General features: G+C 38.2%; 1 pseudogene; it reads left to right on the forward strand.

Moving 5' to 3' along the window:
• The first annotated feature begins 497 nt into the window (after positions 1–497).
• Positions 498–14,251, forward strand: LOC132272794 (putative laccase-9; annotated as a pseudogene).
• The last annotated feature ends 903 nt before the right edge of the window (positions 14,252–15,154 follow it).

Consider the following 15,154-nt stretch of genomic DNA (forward strand, 5'->3'; position numbering starts at 1 on the left):
ATAATAAACTAAAATATTTCTTGGGGGGGGACTAAAGGTACTTTTTACCTTAAACAGGTATACTAATGTTTTTTTTGAACCTAACATGTGATTTAGTAGTTTTTCAATAGCATTGATAATTTATGACACGACTACCTCGAGTTTCAATTTTTATTTTTATTTTTTTGCTTTGTCAAGAAATTCTTACACTAATTTGTTTTTCTGGGATAAGTAGCAGATCATTCATCTTTCATCCACCGACGCAAGTACAATTTTTATCAAATAACTTAAATCTAGTGTTATTGTGTGACTGAAGCTATTTAATTTGCGTAAGCTCAACCAATCAAGCTAAGGTGTGGACTGATTAGCATGCACTTAGTGACTAGTAGATAGAGCTAAAGTCCATTCAAACAACTATTTTCCTAACCATAAATATACGAATGTGAGTAGTGTTTACTTTGTTATAAAGGACCCGTCCTCGACTAGTAAGTAAATCAATTTGTGGAAAGAGTGAAAGGATGAGGTTGAAGAAAATTTCTGGGTGTGAGGTTATTGGGTTTGTGTCTTTCTGTCATTTTTTGGTGCAAGGCAACATTCACTACTATGATTTCACTATATGTATACAACTCACATTATTTGTGCATTTTGGAATTGTTGGTCGTAGGGGTGGTCACGAATCTGATCAGATTAGGCATCAATCATAATTCGATAAGCTCCCAACGAATTAGACAAATCTTAATCCCCCATCCGTGTAATAACGGATCGGATCAAATTCAATTCGCGGATTGAATTTTTTCTAAATTATTCATTATTATTATTATTATTATTTATTTGTCCTTTAACCATAACTCAATAGATAAAATTTTAATTTGTTTATATTAATTCATATATTTAAATAATTATTAACTAATACTCCTTCCGTCCCAAAATAAATATCATGTTTTTCTTTTTTGTCCGTCCCAAAATAAGTGTCTACTTTCCTTTTTCAAACAATATATTTCAAATCATTTCAAAAATGTCCTTTGAGTTTAAATTTCAAACTTCAATATTTAAAACTTAAAAGGGCAACATAGTAATTTTTCAGGCAGACAATACATGATTCCACATCTCCCCTTAAAAATTAAAAAATCTCCCCTTAAAAATTAAAAATTACTACTCCCCATAAATGACACTTATATTGGAACGGAGGGAGTACATCCTTATAATTCATTAAATTATCATTAACTAATATATTATTTGAATATATATATATATATATATATATATATATATATATATATATCACGGATAGGATCGGATTGGATTCACAGATCAGATTGAATTTTTAACAGTTCAATCCGTGAGTTATGAATTTGAATTTTTTGAATTCGCCATTGATCCATGAACGTAGCAATCCGATCCGATTGAATCGAATTCACGATCGTGTGCACCAAAATAGTGCTCTCTTTTGATGCATCCACATGAATTTCATTGCATCAAAATAGCACTGTTTTCGCAGCACAAGATTGTTTGAATCCTATTCATTTATAGGCGGACCATTACTGGTATACCAAGCATTGAAACGTAGGGAGACTAGCAAATTAATTAACCATGGGCTTGTTCTTTTCTTCTCTTTTTCATATTTTTATTGCAGGTGAGAGAAGCCAATTTTACAAGGTTGTGCAGCACAAAGAGCATGTTAGTAGTGAATGATAGTTTCCCGGGACCAGTGATTCGTGTTCACAAAGGAGATACAGTGCTTGTTAATATTCACAATCAAGGAAATTATCATATCACTATTCATTGGTACTCTCTCTCTCTCTCTCTCTCTCTCTCTCTCTCCCTCTCTCAACTTATGAACATTACATTCACCTTATAGATGTGTTTGAAGTTTGAACTAACAGGCATGGAGTGAAGCAGCCAAGAAATCCACGGTCGGATGGACCTGAGCACATCACACAGTGTCCCATTGAACCTGGAAAAAACTTCACCTACGAGGTCATATTTTCTGATGAAGAAGGAACCCTCTGGTGGCATGCCCATAGTGACTGGACAAGAAACAGTGTCCATGGTGCCATTGTCATTTCTCCTGCTCCTGGAACTACTTACCCCTTTCCCGAGCCTGATGATGAAGAAATTATTATACTTGGTATGAATATTTAATTAAGTGTGTTTTCTATCACAACACTTAGTGTGTGGGTGTGTGTATTTTTTGTTATTACCATCCATGTTAATTTTGAGTTTTATTGATTCACTATTTAACTTAGTGTCAAGTGTTAACCACTTTTTTTTTTTTTTTTTTTTTTCCTTAGACAGAGAGTAAGAAATACACGGAACAAAAGGTCCTTCCTAATGTATTTAGTTGCAGGATCATAGTATACATATGATATCGTCAAAGAGGTTATTGAGGATCTCCAAAGTGGTACAGGGGACATCCCAAACTCAGATGCTTACCTTATCAATGGCCAACCGGGAGATTTTGGGGAATGCTCTAATGGTATGATAGTTGCGTGTACAATTAACATGGACTGCAGTACAATTTATTATATATTCACATATATATTTGAACAATTCTATATATTTATATATATATACTGAAACCTTGTTCACAATATATTATAATATTATATTGATTAATGTAATTCATGTGTTACAGAAACAACGTATCGCAGGGTGATTGATTATGGTAAGACCTATCTTCTTCGCATAGTCAATGCAGTGATGAGCTCAAGTCTCTTCTTTGCTATTGCTCAACACAACATCACAGTGGTTGGAATGGACGGAAACTACCTCAAACCCATAGCAACACCATATATTGTGATATCCCCCGGTCAATCCATGGATGTTTTACTCACAGCAAACCAGTCAGTGGGTCACTACTATATGGCCGCGAGACAATATTACAGTGGAGTTGTAATTAGTGACTTTGACACAACAAATGCTACCGCAATTCTAGAATATAGAGGCAACTATACTCCACCAGCTTACCCTTTCTTCCCATCTTATCTTCCTCCAAGTTATGATCACTTTGTTGCAGCAGACAATTTCTTGGATCGACTAAGGAGCTTGGCAAGTCCTGAATATCCGGTGGAGGTCCTGGAAGATATCACTACCAGGATGTTCATAGTAGTTACTATGAATGAGATTATTGTTGCTAATGGTTCATCAGAATATTATATGTTGGCTTCAAGTATGAACAATATCAGTTTCGAGAACCCTACCACCGATGTTTTGGACGCCTATTATTGGTATGCCTTCTGTCCTTTTTCCATCATTTCTCATTATCAAATTGGTGACATATGTGATTGATAGAATCATAGAATGTTACAAATTAAATTAATTGATTCAGCGTTTCTTCCAATTTTTTTCTTGATATAGTAGTGGTAACACTACTACTTAAAATTTAAGACAAATAAATGGGACTACTCAATTGCATTTCTTTAATTTAGCAATAAAACAGAAAGCTTTGCAAAGTTCAATTATTTTAGAAAATAATGTGAAAAAAGCCAACTGTACTTGTTTTGTTAAATTTCTTATACAGGAGCATGAGTGGGGTTTATACCACAGATTTTCCAGACATGCCGTCTTCTTTCTTCAACTTCACAGAAAGTGATTCTTCGGAAAGTACTGCAGTAACAGTTAAAGGGACCAAGGTGAAGGTTTTCAACTATAATTAATGAAGCAGTGGAGATAATATTCCAAGGGACAAGTTTCTTGGAGGCATCAGGGACTCACCCAATGCATTTGCATGGCTATAACTTATACGTGCTCGGATCAGGATATGGGGATTTCAACCCAGAAATCGATCCAAAAACGTACAATTTGGTCGACCCACCTCACGTTAATACATTTGCAGTTCCTATGAATGGATGGCTTACGATCAGATTTGTGGCCAGCAATCCAGGTATGTGGCATTATGTTTGCGATGGCTATTGATTCTCTTAAAATTTGTGCTTTTTTGGCGCATACCGACACTAAAATATTGGACATTTTTGCTAGGTGTATGGTCTATGCATTGTCATTTTGCTAAACATTTAAGTTGGGGTATGAGCACAGTTTTTATAGTAAAGAATGGTGACACTCCTGAGACGAGTGTTCGTGATCCCCCTACTAACTTGCTCCGATGCGAAGTTCCATTCACGAATTGGCTCCAACAATTTTATCATTCAGATGGAAAAGTATTATAAATTAAATGGCTTTTGATTAGGAATCTAGTTTCTGTTGTAACCTGTAAATAAGGGTGTCAGTATTTGTGGCATGGATATAAGAACACTTATGGTTGAACACAGAGAGAGAGAGATGGGTTGGAGGCTTAAGAACTTGTAATCTCTGGATTTTATTTCTCATAGTGAAATTTCTTTTTAATCTTCACCGGCAACGTAGATTTTTGTTTATTTGTGTGACAAATGATTTACATGGTTTTTTTATTTTTTTGTCTTTTGTCATTTTTTAATTGTGTTTTTGGTTCTGCTAACAAATATGATAATATAATGAAAATGAAAGTGTTATGTGTGAGATATAAATTTTGTAATCGGCAAATTTTGGTGTTAAAACAAGTTTGATGGAGTTGTAATTTTTAGTTTCCATATCAAGATCGAGATCGGCTATGGAATTGGAAGGTTGTTCAAATATACTATACCGAGATCATCAAAAAAGGAAAGAACTATACTTTAGGAAGAAATCTAAAAAGGTTAGGACATGTTCCATACTTGGTATATGGCGTGTGTCGCGGTCAATGCACCAAAGTTGCAATAAAGATGTAGTGTGGCCAAGTTTGAATTTATAGAATGCCACTACTACTGTTAACTAAAAAAAAATATAGCTAGAGTGAGTAAGAATCGTCCCAAGGGATATATAGTGTATTTGTACTTGGAAATCAAGGTCAGATTAGTAGGTCGAATGATAGAGATGGTTTGATTGGTTAATTAAATTACAATTTAAACTAAATAAAAGCAATGTAAAGCAAATAGAATAAATGGAGTGTAGAGAATATAAGATAAAGGTCTTGAGACTTATAGTTCACCTTCCTAGACATTCAATGTTTGATGGATTAGGGGGATTATCTGTTGTAATTAAAAGTGTGTGCCATTAATTGAATTAACAAGCATGAATGGCCAAATAAGTATACATTGTCTAACCAAACTAGTGAATAGCACAACATATCAAATCAAGCCATTATTCCTTCCTTTAAGTCCACAATTAATGCACATCATCAAATTAAAGGAATATACTACTTGCATTCATAAGCATAGAACATCAAACAACAAACATGGATTGTCCTCCCATCTAAGAAAGTAAGGCAACGCCACTACAACTAAGCTAGTGACATGAAAATTAAACTAATTAAATTAAGGAGAAGGCACAATCCATCAAGAAATAAGTATGAACTATCAAATAAATCACAAGAGTAATCTATTTAAGCACCATGCCTTGACCATCACTAGATTCATAGCATCAACACACATAGACATGCATCAATATCACAAAATCTAGAAATAAGTACACGAACATTCATCCTAGCATACATAGACATATGGATAAAATTAAATGATCAATTGAAAGTATTCAACAACACAAATCATTATAGAAACAAGATTTATATATAAAAGATGTCAAGACAAACATTACAACACAAATCCCCTTTAATTACAAAGCATTAAAGTTTAGGAGGCATGCTAATGGCTATCTCTAGCCCCAAGAGAACGGTTTAACCACTTATTGATGTTGTCATCCAACCCTTAAGGGCTTTCTCCATGGTAGAAATGGTCTTCTTCTCCTTGGTGGAAACTCTAGATGAGTGAAAGAGCTCTCTCAAGATGGTGTATATCTTTCCCTCTCTCTCTAATCTCTAGACTCATCACTACAAGAATTAAGGGTATTGGTGACAGTCCTTTAGAGACAATATAAAAACCGTCCCTAATGATACCCTCTTTGGTGACGGTCCTCACCATTCCGTCCCTAAAAGCCCAAAAAAAAAATGGCAGCAAAACTTAGCGCCATTTTTTAGTGAAATTATAAATTTTTTTTACTAAAAAAATCAAAATAGCCTTTTGGGACGGTAAAGTTACCGTCCCAAAAGGCTATTTAAGTAAAATTATAATTTTTTTTAATAAAAAAATTATCAAAATAGGCTTTTGGGATGATAAAGTTACCATCCTTAATTAACTACCATATCAAAACAATGTAGTTTTTGTCAATTAAGTATATATCTGTATATGTATTTCTTATTTGATGTGTTCTGTGTCTGAAGACTGTTTCTTGCCCTAGCGCGATCTTCTCCTTCTCCTTTTCCTTCCCCTTCCGTCCTCTCTCTCAAACTGGTTTGTTCTTCCCCAACTGATCTCTTTCTTTTCAATTAAGTATATATCTGTATATGTAATCCACAAGGGATCACTTCGCTAAATTTTTTATTCGATACGCTCTGTGTCTGAAGACTGTTTCTTGCCCTAGCTCGATCTTCTCCTTCTGTCCTCTCTCTCAAACTGGTTTGGTCTTCCCCAATAGATCTATTTTTTTTTGTTCAATTGAAGTCATAACCTTAGGTTTTCTCGTTCTCAAGGTGGGTGTGACGGCCCAAGTTTTTCAACCCATTGCGTCAGTGATGAACTGAAAGTTAATCTAATAACAGATCCGAAATGCAGAAGTAATGATAAACCAAGGTCTTAAGAGATACAAATCACTCCTAAGACACAAATGTGACCTTTCATGAGATCACGGGCCTTAAAGAGAGCAAAAGCGGGAACAAATGTCAAAAAGGACAAAATTCGTTATCAAAGGGGCAAAACAGTCAATTCACAAATAAAGTGAGAGACTTCACTCTAAACAAGTCAAACAAGGTTAATACAACCTAATCTAATAATTTCAAGACATCCAAAGAGGTTTTAAGAACATTGGCTAAGTATTCCATAAAATGCCCTTTCCTAGTTGAAGTGAAAACTGATACTACTCCACTAAAACATGAATATCTCTCACTGTGTTTGGAATCTGAGAATGACATAGGTACCATTGGAAAGCTGACTCAAAATCCTTTAGGCTCAAGAATCACCCCATTTGGATTAGAAACAAATAAGTTATGTCCTTTCGAAGTTGGACCATCAGTGCTGAAACTGAACTGAAGAGCTGCGCAAATGAGGGCTATTTCGGTCGACCGAAATAGAAGTAGGGTGAGTTTCGGTTGACCAAAACTCATAGAATACTTTCTGAAAATATGGTTTGAAGGCTTGGTTGGTTCGGTAGATCGGTTTGAGGCATCGGTCGACCGAAATAGGGTTTCGGTCGAAACGCTGCAGAATGCTCCTCCAAACATATGGAATTGTAATGGAACCTATGGGATTCATTTTACCCACATGCATAGATCAAAATTTGTTTCATTTTAAGGAAGATTGAATATATGAACATGTCAATTTTTATGTGGCAAACCTCTAAGATGGTTTAAATACATTTTTAAAACAAAAGTTGGCACCAAATAGATACAAGTACTATTTTAACATGCTTGGCCCCTGACCTCCATATATATATGCTTCTAATATCAAAAGTAAGTACTTAGGTATCATTACACATTAAGGTAGCTATATTAGCCCCAAAAATACCATACATCCCTGGTATGCAAAAATAGAATATCCGAAAGTGAAGCATGCTAAACACTTACATGTCAAAATACAAAAATGTTCCAAATTGCTCATTAGCCTCTAAGGATGATGAGCATCCAAGAACATAGTCTCCTTACCTGAAAAATAACCCAAACCACTAGGGTGAGTAATCAAGTTACTCGTAGGAAGAAGCATATGCGTATATCTTAAAGTTTCAAAATCTTTGTAAGATCAATATAGATGAATACAAGGGAGCATTCCACTTAACGTCTATGTTCAAGGTGTTCAAAGGGATCATCTTAAGCTAACTTAAATATTTCTTAGCAACACATATCAATATCAATGTACTTAACAACATCAATTCGCCAATAACAAAAATCACAAGTTATAATTAAGCATTGGTTGTCAACTTGGAATTTAATGCAAAATCAATTAGTGGAATACTTGGACATCACGTCTCGGACTAAACCAAGATCAAAATGGTTATTCCAGGTATTAACCCACTGGAAAGACCACCTAATGTGCACTATCCCAATTGGAGAGAACTCATACCTCTCGCACTAAAGCCAAACTTTAGCCATGTCACTTTAACAATGTCCCAAGATAATTCAAGATCACAACAAGTTCAAAATTCAAAAACTATGATTATGGCATATAAACCACCTTCCATGCATAAGTATTTTGAAACCACACAAACCATGCCTTAGGGTTCCAAATCTAAAATGGCATAATAAATGACAAGTATTTATCATGATATAATGTATAAAACAATATCACTACTTATCAATTTAGATCATGCCTCAACAATAAACTTTATCTACTAATCATCAACAATTTAGCAACAAGCTTATAAAATAAACACAATAAGTCCTTGACAAGCATATAGAATTTTCACCACCATAAGATAATAATTTAAATCAATAGAAATTGCATATGGCATTTATAATTCTACAAGAGTCCTATATTACTACCACATGTGAAAACACTAGAATTTAGCATACTACTAAATCATACAACCTTTCTACACATGGTATATACAAATTATACGTGCTTAATTCAATAAACCCTAAGTCAACAAGTGAGGGTTTCCTATAATATGCAAGACTATCATATTAAAAGCATGTATATAATATATATTAAACCCCAAAGGACTTAAAACACTCAAAATATAAACATACTACCACCCCTACCTCAATAGAGAATTGAATCTCTATAATCCAAGCAACCAAGCTCAAAATGTAAAACAAGTTTAGGGTTAATGAAGAGGAGAGTGAGGGGAAACTTTTGTGTTCCAAGGTCTTTGATCTAAGGTGAGTGGAAGGAAGCCAAAAATGAAGTTAAAGCTATGAACCAAACTTTTCTCCAATGGTGGCTAGGTTAGGGTTTTGTGAAAACAAGTGAAATTAAAAAGATAAAGTGTGAAATGGTGAGTGGAAGGGCTAAAAATCCTCCATTCACTATGTCTTCTTACACTACCTCTCACACTCACATAATGCAAGACTTATTTTGGTGCCTACACTTGTCACAAATCCAAGGCTCCTTCCTAGGCTCAATCTTAATCCTACACTTGTTAACCATCTAAGTGAACAAGTGCACCAATCCTAGGCCAACAAGTGGGTGAATCTCCACCCTCCAAATGTCAAGAGATTACACATCCAAGTCACTCCACCCCATTGCCAACAAGTGGCACCAAGAGTAAGTGACACTTGTCACATTTTTCAAAAATTACAAAATGGTCCTTTTCAAAATATCTTACAAATTAAATTGCAAAAGGTCCCTAAAACGAAAAATAATTACTTTATGTAATTACACAAAAACCCCAAAAATAATGAATAATTACTATAAAGTATGCATCCATGCCCTTTATGAAAAAGCGAGCAACTAAAATGTATTTTCTACAAAAGTAAAAATACAAATATCATGGAAACCAAGTATTATGAATGTATGAAAAACCGGAATCAAATCCGAGCACAACATGTGAGGTTATGCAAGGAAAAATGATACACGGGAAAAAGACGAAATAGGGAAAAGACAAAATAAGAAAGAGACGAAAAAAGAAAATCACCCAAATGGAAAAGGAGGAAAAAAAGACCGGGTCATTACAACCTACCCTCCTTAAAAAGATTTCGTCCCCGAAATTGAGTCGTACCTAAAAGAGAGAACAAATGGGGATACCGAGAGCGAACCTCCTGTTCGAGCTCCCAGGTAGCCTCCTCAACACCGTGATGTCTCCACAAGACCTTAACTAATGGAATGGTCTTGGTCCGTAAAACCTGCTCCTGTGTATCAAGAATCTGGATTGGACCCTCCTCGTAGGTTACATCCTCATCAACAACAACATCCGTCCACCGTAAGACATGCGATGGATCTGGCTCATACTTCTTTAACATATACGTGAAAGACGTCGTGAACCCTATCTAGGTCTAGTGGCAATGCCAAACGATAAACAACTTCACCGACGCGTTCCAAAATCTAAAATGGTCCAATGAACCTAGGAGATAACTTGCCCGTCTTCCGAAATCTCAGAAGTCCCTTCCATGGAAAAATCTTAAGAAAGACGTGGTCCCCTACCTTGAAAGACAAGGATCTCCTCCTCTTATCAACATAATTCTTCTGCCTGCTTTGAGCTGTAGCCAACTGCTGCTGAATCAACTTAATTTTCTCTGTAGTCTCAAAGACAATATCGAGACCCAAGGTGACTGTATCACCTACCTCGGTCCAATAAACTGGGGATCTACAAGGTCTGCCATACAACACCTCAAAAGGTGCCATGCAAATACTGGTCTGGTAACTGTTGTTGTAGGCAAACTTAACCAAGGGTAAGTAGTCTTCCCAACTACCTCTAAAATCCAAAATGCAAGCCTGTAGCATATCCTCCAATATCTGAATGGTACGCTCTGACTGACCATCAGTTTGAGGATGGAATGCTGTGCTGAAATGAAGCCCCGTGTCAAAAGCCTCCTGAAAACTCTGCCAAAAGTGAGACATGAACCTAAGATCCCTATCCGAAATAATAGATACTGGAATCCCGTGAAGCCTGACAATCTGCCCCACATACAGCCCATTAAGCCTCTCTGCACTGTCTGTCACTGCCATAGGCAAGAAGTGAGCCATCTTAGTTAACCTGTTAACAATGACCCAAACGACATCATTCCCTGCCTTGGATCTCGGAAGTCCAGTCACGAAATCTATAGTGATGTGCTCCCACTTCCATTCTGCCACTGGTAGTGGTTGCAACAAACTTGTCGGTCTCTGATGCTCTGCCTTCACTTGTTGATAAGTAAGGCATTTAGCCACGAACTGAGAAATATCCCGTTTCATGCCTTTCCACTAAAACTGTCTCCACAAATTATGATACATCTTCGTACCACCAGGATGAACTGCAAGTCGAGAATAGTGAAAATCCTGAAGAATAATGTCACGACAAGACAGAGGAACAACCATCTTCCCTCTGTACCTGAGACCACTATTTGAATGCAAGGTCTAACCTTCTACATTCTCACCGCCTGAAATCTAATCGTGGATGGACTTCATCTCCCCATCCTCCTGCTGTGCCTTAATAACTCTGCTAACAAGAGCCGGTTGAGCCACAAGGCTAAACAAAATAGCCGGTGAAACATCCTCATACAACTGCAAACCAAGATCTACAAGCTCTTCTAGCATCTTCTATTTGTAAATGAAAATGCTAGCAAGAGTACCCCGTGACTTCCTACTCAATGCATCGGCCACCACATTGGCCTTTCCTGGATGATACTGCAACTCAAAGTCGTAGTCCTCCATGAACTCAACCCATCTGCACTGTCTCAAGTTTAAATCTTTCTGAGAGAAGAGATACTTGAGACTCTTGTAATCGGAGAAAACCTCGAACTTCTCCCCGTACAAATAATGTCTCCACCCCTTCAGGGCAAAGATAACTGCTGCCAACTCCAAATCATGTGTCGGATAGTTCAACTTGTGCGTCTTTAATTGTCGAGACCTATAAGCTACCACCCATTCTCTCTGCATCAAGACATAACCCAATCCTTCTCGCGCAGCATCACAATAGACCACGTAACCCAAACCACGTTCAGGTATGATCAAAACTGGAGCCGATGTCAATCTGACCTTTAACTCCTGAAAAGCAAAGTTATAAGCCTCATTCCATATGAACTTGACTCCCTTGCGAGTAAGTTGAGTCATAGGTGCCGCTAAACGAGAAAAATCCTGAACAAACCTCCTGTAATAGCTGGCTAGGCCAAGAAAGCTCCGAATCTCAAACACTATCTTCAGACGCTCCCAATCCATCATAGACTCAATCTTCAATGGATCCACTACAACATCGCTCCTTGACACGACGTGTCCAAGGAACTTCACTTCCGGTAGCCAAAATTCGCATTTCTCGAACTTGGCATATAACTGATTATCCCTAAGGATTTACAACACTGTCCTCAAATGATACTCATGCTCCTTTACCGAAGCCGAGTATACCAGGACATCATCAATGAACACCACAACAAATCTGTTAAGATAGTTGAATACACGGTTCATCAAATCCATAAAAGCTACTAGAGCATTGGTCAAACCAAATGGCATCACCAGAAACTCATAATGGCTATACCGTGTACGAAAAGCGGTCTTGGATATATCCTCATCCTTAACCCTTAACTGATAGTAACCTGATCTCAAATCAATCTTCGAAAAGCATGTCGCTCCTTTCAACTGATCAAACAAGTCATTAATCCTAGGCAAGGGATACCTGTTCTTGATTGTAGTATGATTCAACATGAGATAATCGATGCAAAGTCTCAAAGACCCATTCTTCTTCTTCATAAAAAGAATCGGTGCTCCCCATGGTGAAACACTAGGACGAATAAAGCCCTTAGCTTTCAAATCATCCAACTGATTTTTCAACTCATCAAGCTCTGCCGGTGCCATACAGTACGGTACCATAGAGATGGGCGCTGTACCGAGAATGACATCAATGGCAAAAACAACTTCCCTCTGTCAGTTCCTCTGGAAAGACATCAACAAACTCCTCAACAATTGCCAGAAGAACACGGCCCAAACTGCTATCCTCATCAACTAGTAAACTAGCCAAGTAGGATCTGTGGCAACTCCAGTCAACAATACTGAAAACCATCGCCGGGTGGGAATCACTCCGATCTCCCACAAAATGGAAACAATCTCTCTTAAGAGTGCAAACGGACACCCTCCCGCGGAAGCAATCAATCGTAGCCCAAAAGAATGATAACCAATCCATCCCGAGAATGACGTCAAAGCCCATTATGTCGACAACAACGAAATCGAACTCTAAGGTCTGCTCAGCTATTTCAATAGCATAACCCCGACAAACACTATCCAAAGACACTGGACCCCCAATTGGTGTGTCAACACAAAAAAGACTATCCCGAAGTGTGACCTCCAGACCCAATGAATGTGTAATGATGCAGAAATGAAATAATGTGCTGCGCTCGTGTCAACAAGAACCCGCGCCCAAGAACTAAAAACTGGAAAGATACCTTGAACTGAAGAGGTGCCTGTGGAAGCATCCGCCTGTGGAAGAGCGTAGGCTCGTCCCTGAGTCCCTAAGCCCTGCTGTGAACTGCCCTGATAGCCTGACTGAGGTGTAGAAGCAGTAGGTGTAGAACCCTTGGCTGGATAAGTGCCAACTGGCGCCACTGGCTGTGGTGCATGAGAAACTCTGAAACCAGACTGAACCACTACAGATTATGCCGGCACCATCTGTGAATCTGTGCCACCCCGTGACTTATTCAACAACCTCGGACAATCCTTTTTGAGATGACCTGGCCGCTTGTAATAGAAGTAAGCTCCATGCCCTGTGTTTGTAGAAACTGAAGTTTGACTGGCCTGTGCCCGAAGCTATTGGCAGTGAGGCTTGATGTACCCCGGTTGCTGACAATGGTAACAAACCACTACCTGGGCTGATCCCAAAGATACAGGAACTGTGGGTGCAGAACGGTTGTACTGCGATGCCTCGTGAGAGTGAGTATTGCTCCCTACCCTGGCCTTCTTCCACTAACCCCCGGAAAATGATGGATTATCTCCCCGAGGCTGCTTGTGTGAACCCTTGATCCTTAACTGATCTCGTTCCTCTACTTCAGCGAGCGTAGCCCTCTGGACCACTTCTCTGTAAGTCTTTAAATCAAGAATTAAGACCCATGGCCTGATGTCAAGATGTAGCCCATCCTGAAACTTCATTGCCCTGGCCTCGTCTGTTGCTACCATATCCTCGGCAAAATGAGAGAGAGAAGTAAATCGTGTCTCATACTTAATGACACTCATAGTGCCCTGATAGAGACCTGTGAACTGTGTCCTCATCTCCCGCCTCATAACTCTAGGAAAGAAACGCTTGAAGAACAAATCTTTGAACTCGTTCCAAGTCATCAACTCAACATTGTGAACATTGGTCATAGACCTCCACCAGATATATGCATCCCCCATGAACAAAGAAACAGTCAAGGAAATCCTCAACCTGTCCGTAGGTACCGCCATACTGTCCAACTTGTGAACCATAAGGTCTAACCAGGCTTCTGAGACTAACAGATCTGAACTCCCGGCAAATGGATCAATCTTGACCCTCTGTAGTCGCATAAAGTACTCTATTGCCTCATTGACTATTGGTGCTGGTGCTGGTGCCAGAAACTGTATCCTTGCCACCTGTCTGCATATCAACTCCTGTAAGGATTCAGCGATCCCCTGATTAATTCCCTGAGCAACCCGTTCTTCATAAGTCGGTGCCCGTGGCGGATTAGCATTCACACCTCGAACTGGAATCCTGGGCCACTCTGGACCCCTCGTGAACTCGGTGTCAGCCACCTACTCCTCAGTGCCCTGACGTGAGGACTCTCCACGTGTGACAACCATGGTGCTAAACGTGCAAAAGAAGGAAGGTCAACAATAACACAAGTTATTATGACCGAGTACAACTCACACTATGAATGCACGAAACACCAAATAAGACAAGGCATGCAACATACAGTCATACTAAAGCAATCGAGGAAAGCTGTGTAAACAGTTAAGCACTTAAGCAAGTAAGCATACATGTCAAACAAGGATGCTTTTAAACATATAAGCATATAAGCCTAAAGACATGTCATACCAAGCGTGTTACAACGAAACACATAAACATGTTATAAAGCCAAAACATGTTATAAAGAGCATGTGAACATATCAAAGTAAATCAACAAAAACATGAAATGTACCCAAAACCTATCGTCCTAAGGTGTTCAAACCTAAGAGCTCTGATACCACTTGTGACGGCCCAAGTTTTTTAACCCGGTGGGTCAAAGATGAACAGAAAGTTAATCCGATAACGGATCTGAAATGCGAAAGTAAATGATAAAAAAAGGTCTTAAGAGATAAAAATCACTCCTAAGACACAAATGTGACCTTTCATGAGATCACGGGACTTAAAGAGAGCAAAAGCGTAAACAAATGTCAAAGAGGACAAAATTCGTTATCAAAGGGGCAAAACGGTCAATTCATAAATAAAGTGAGAGACTTGACTCTAAGCAAGTCAAACAAGGTTAATACAACTTAATCTAATCATTTCAAGATATCCCAAGAGGTTTTAAGAACATTGGCTAAGAATTCCACAAAATGCCCTT

The sequence above is a fragment of the Cornus florida genome, unplaced genomic scaffold (assembly GCF_030987335.1).
Source record: "Cornus florida cultivar Cherokee Brave unplaced genomic scaffold, ASM3098733v1 CherokeeBrave_3.0.0_Hap2_Chr09, whole genome shotgun sequence".
Classification (NCBI taxonomy): Eukaryota; Viridiplantae; Streptophyta; class Magnoliopsida; order Cornales; family Cornaceae; genus Cornus; species Cornus florida.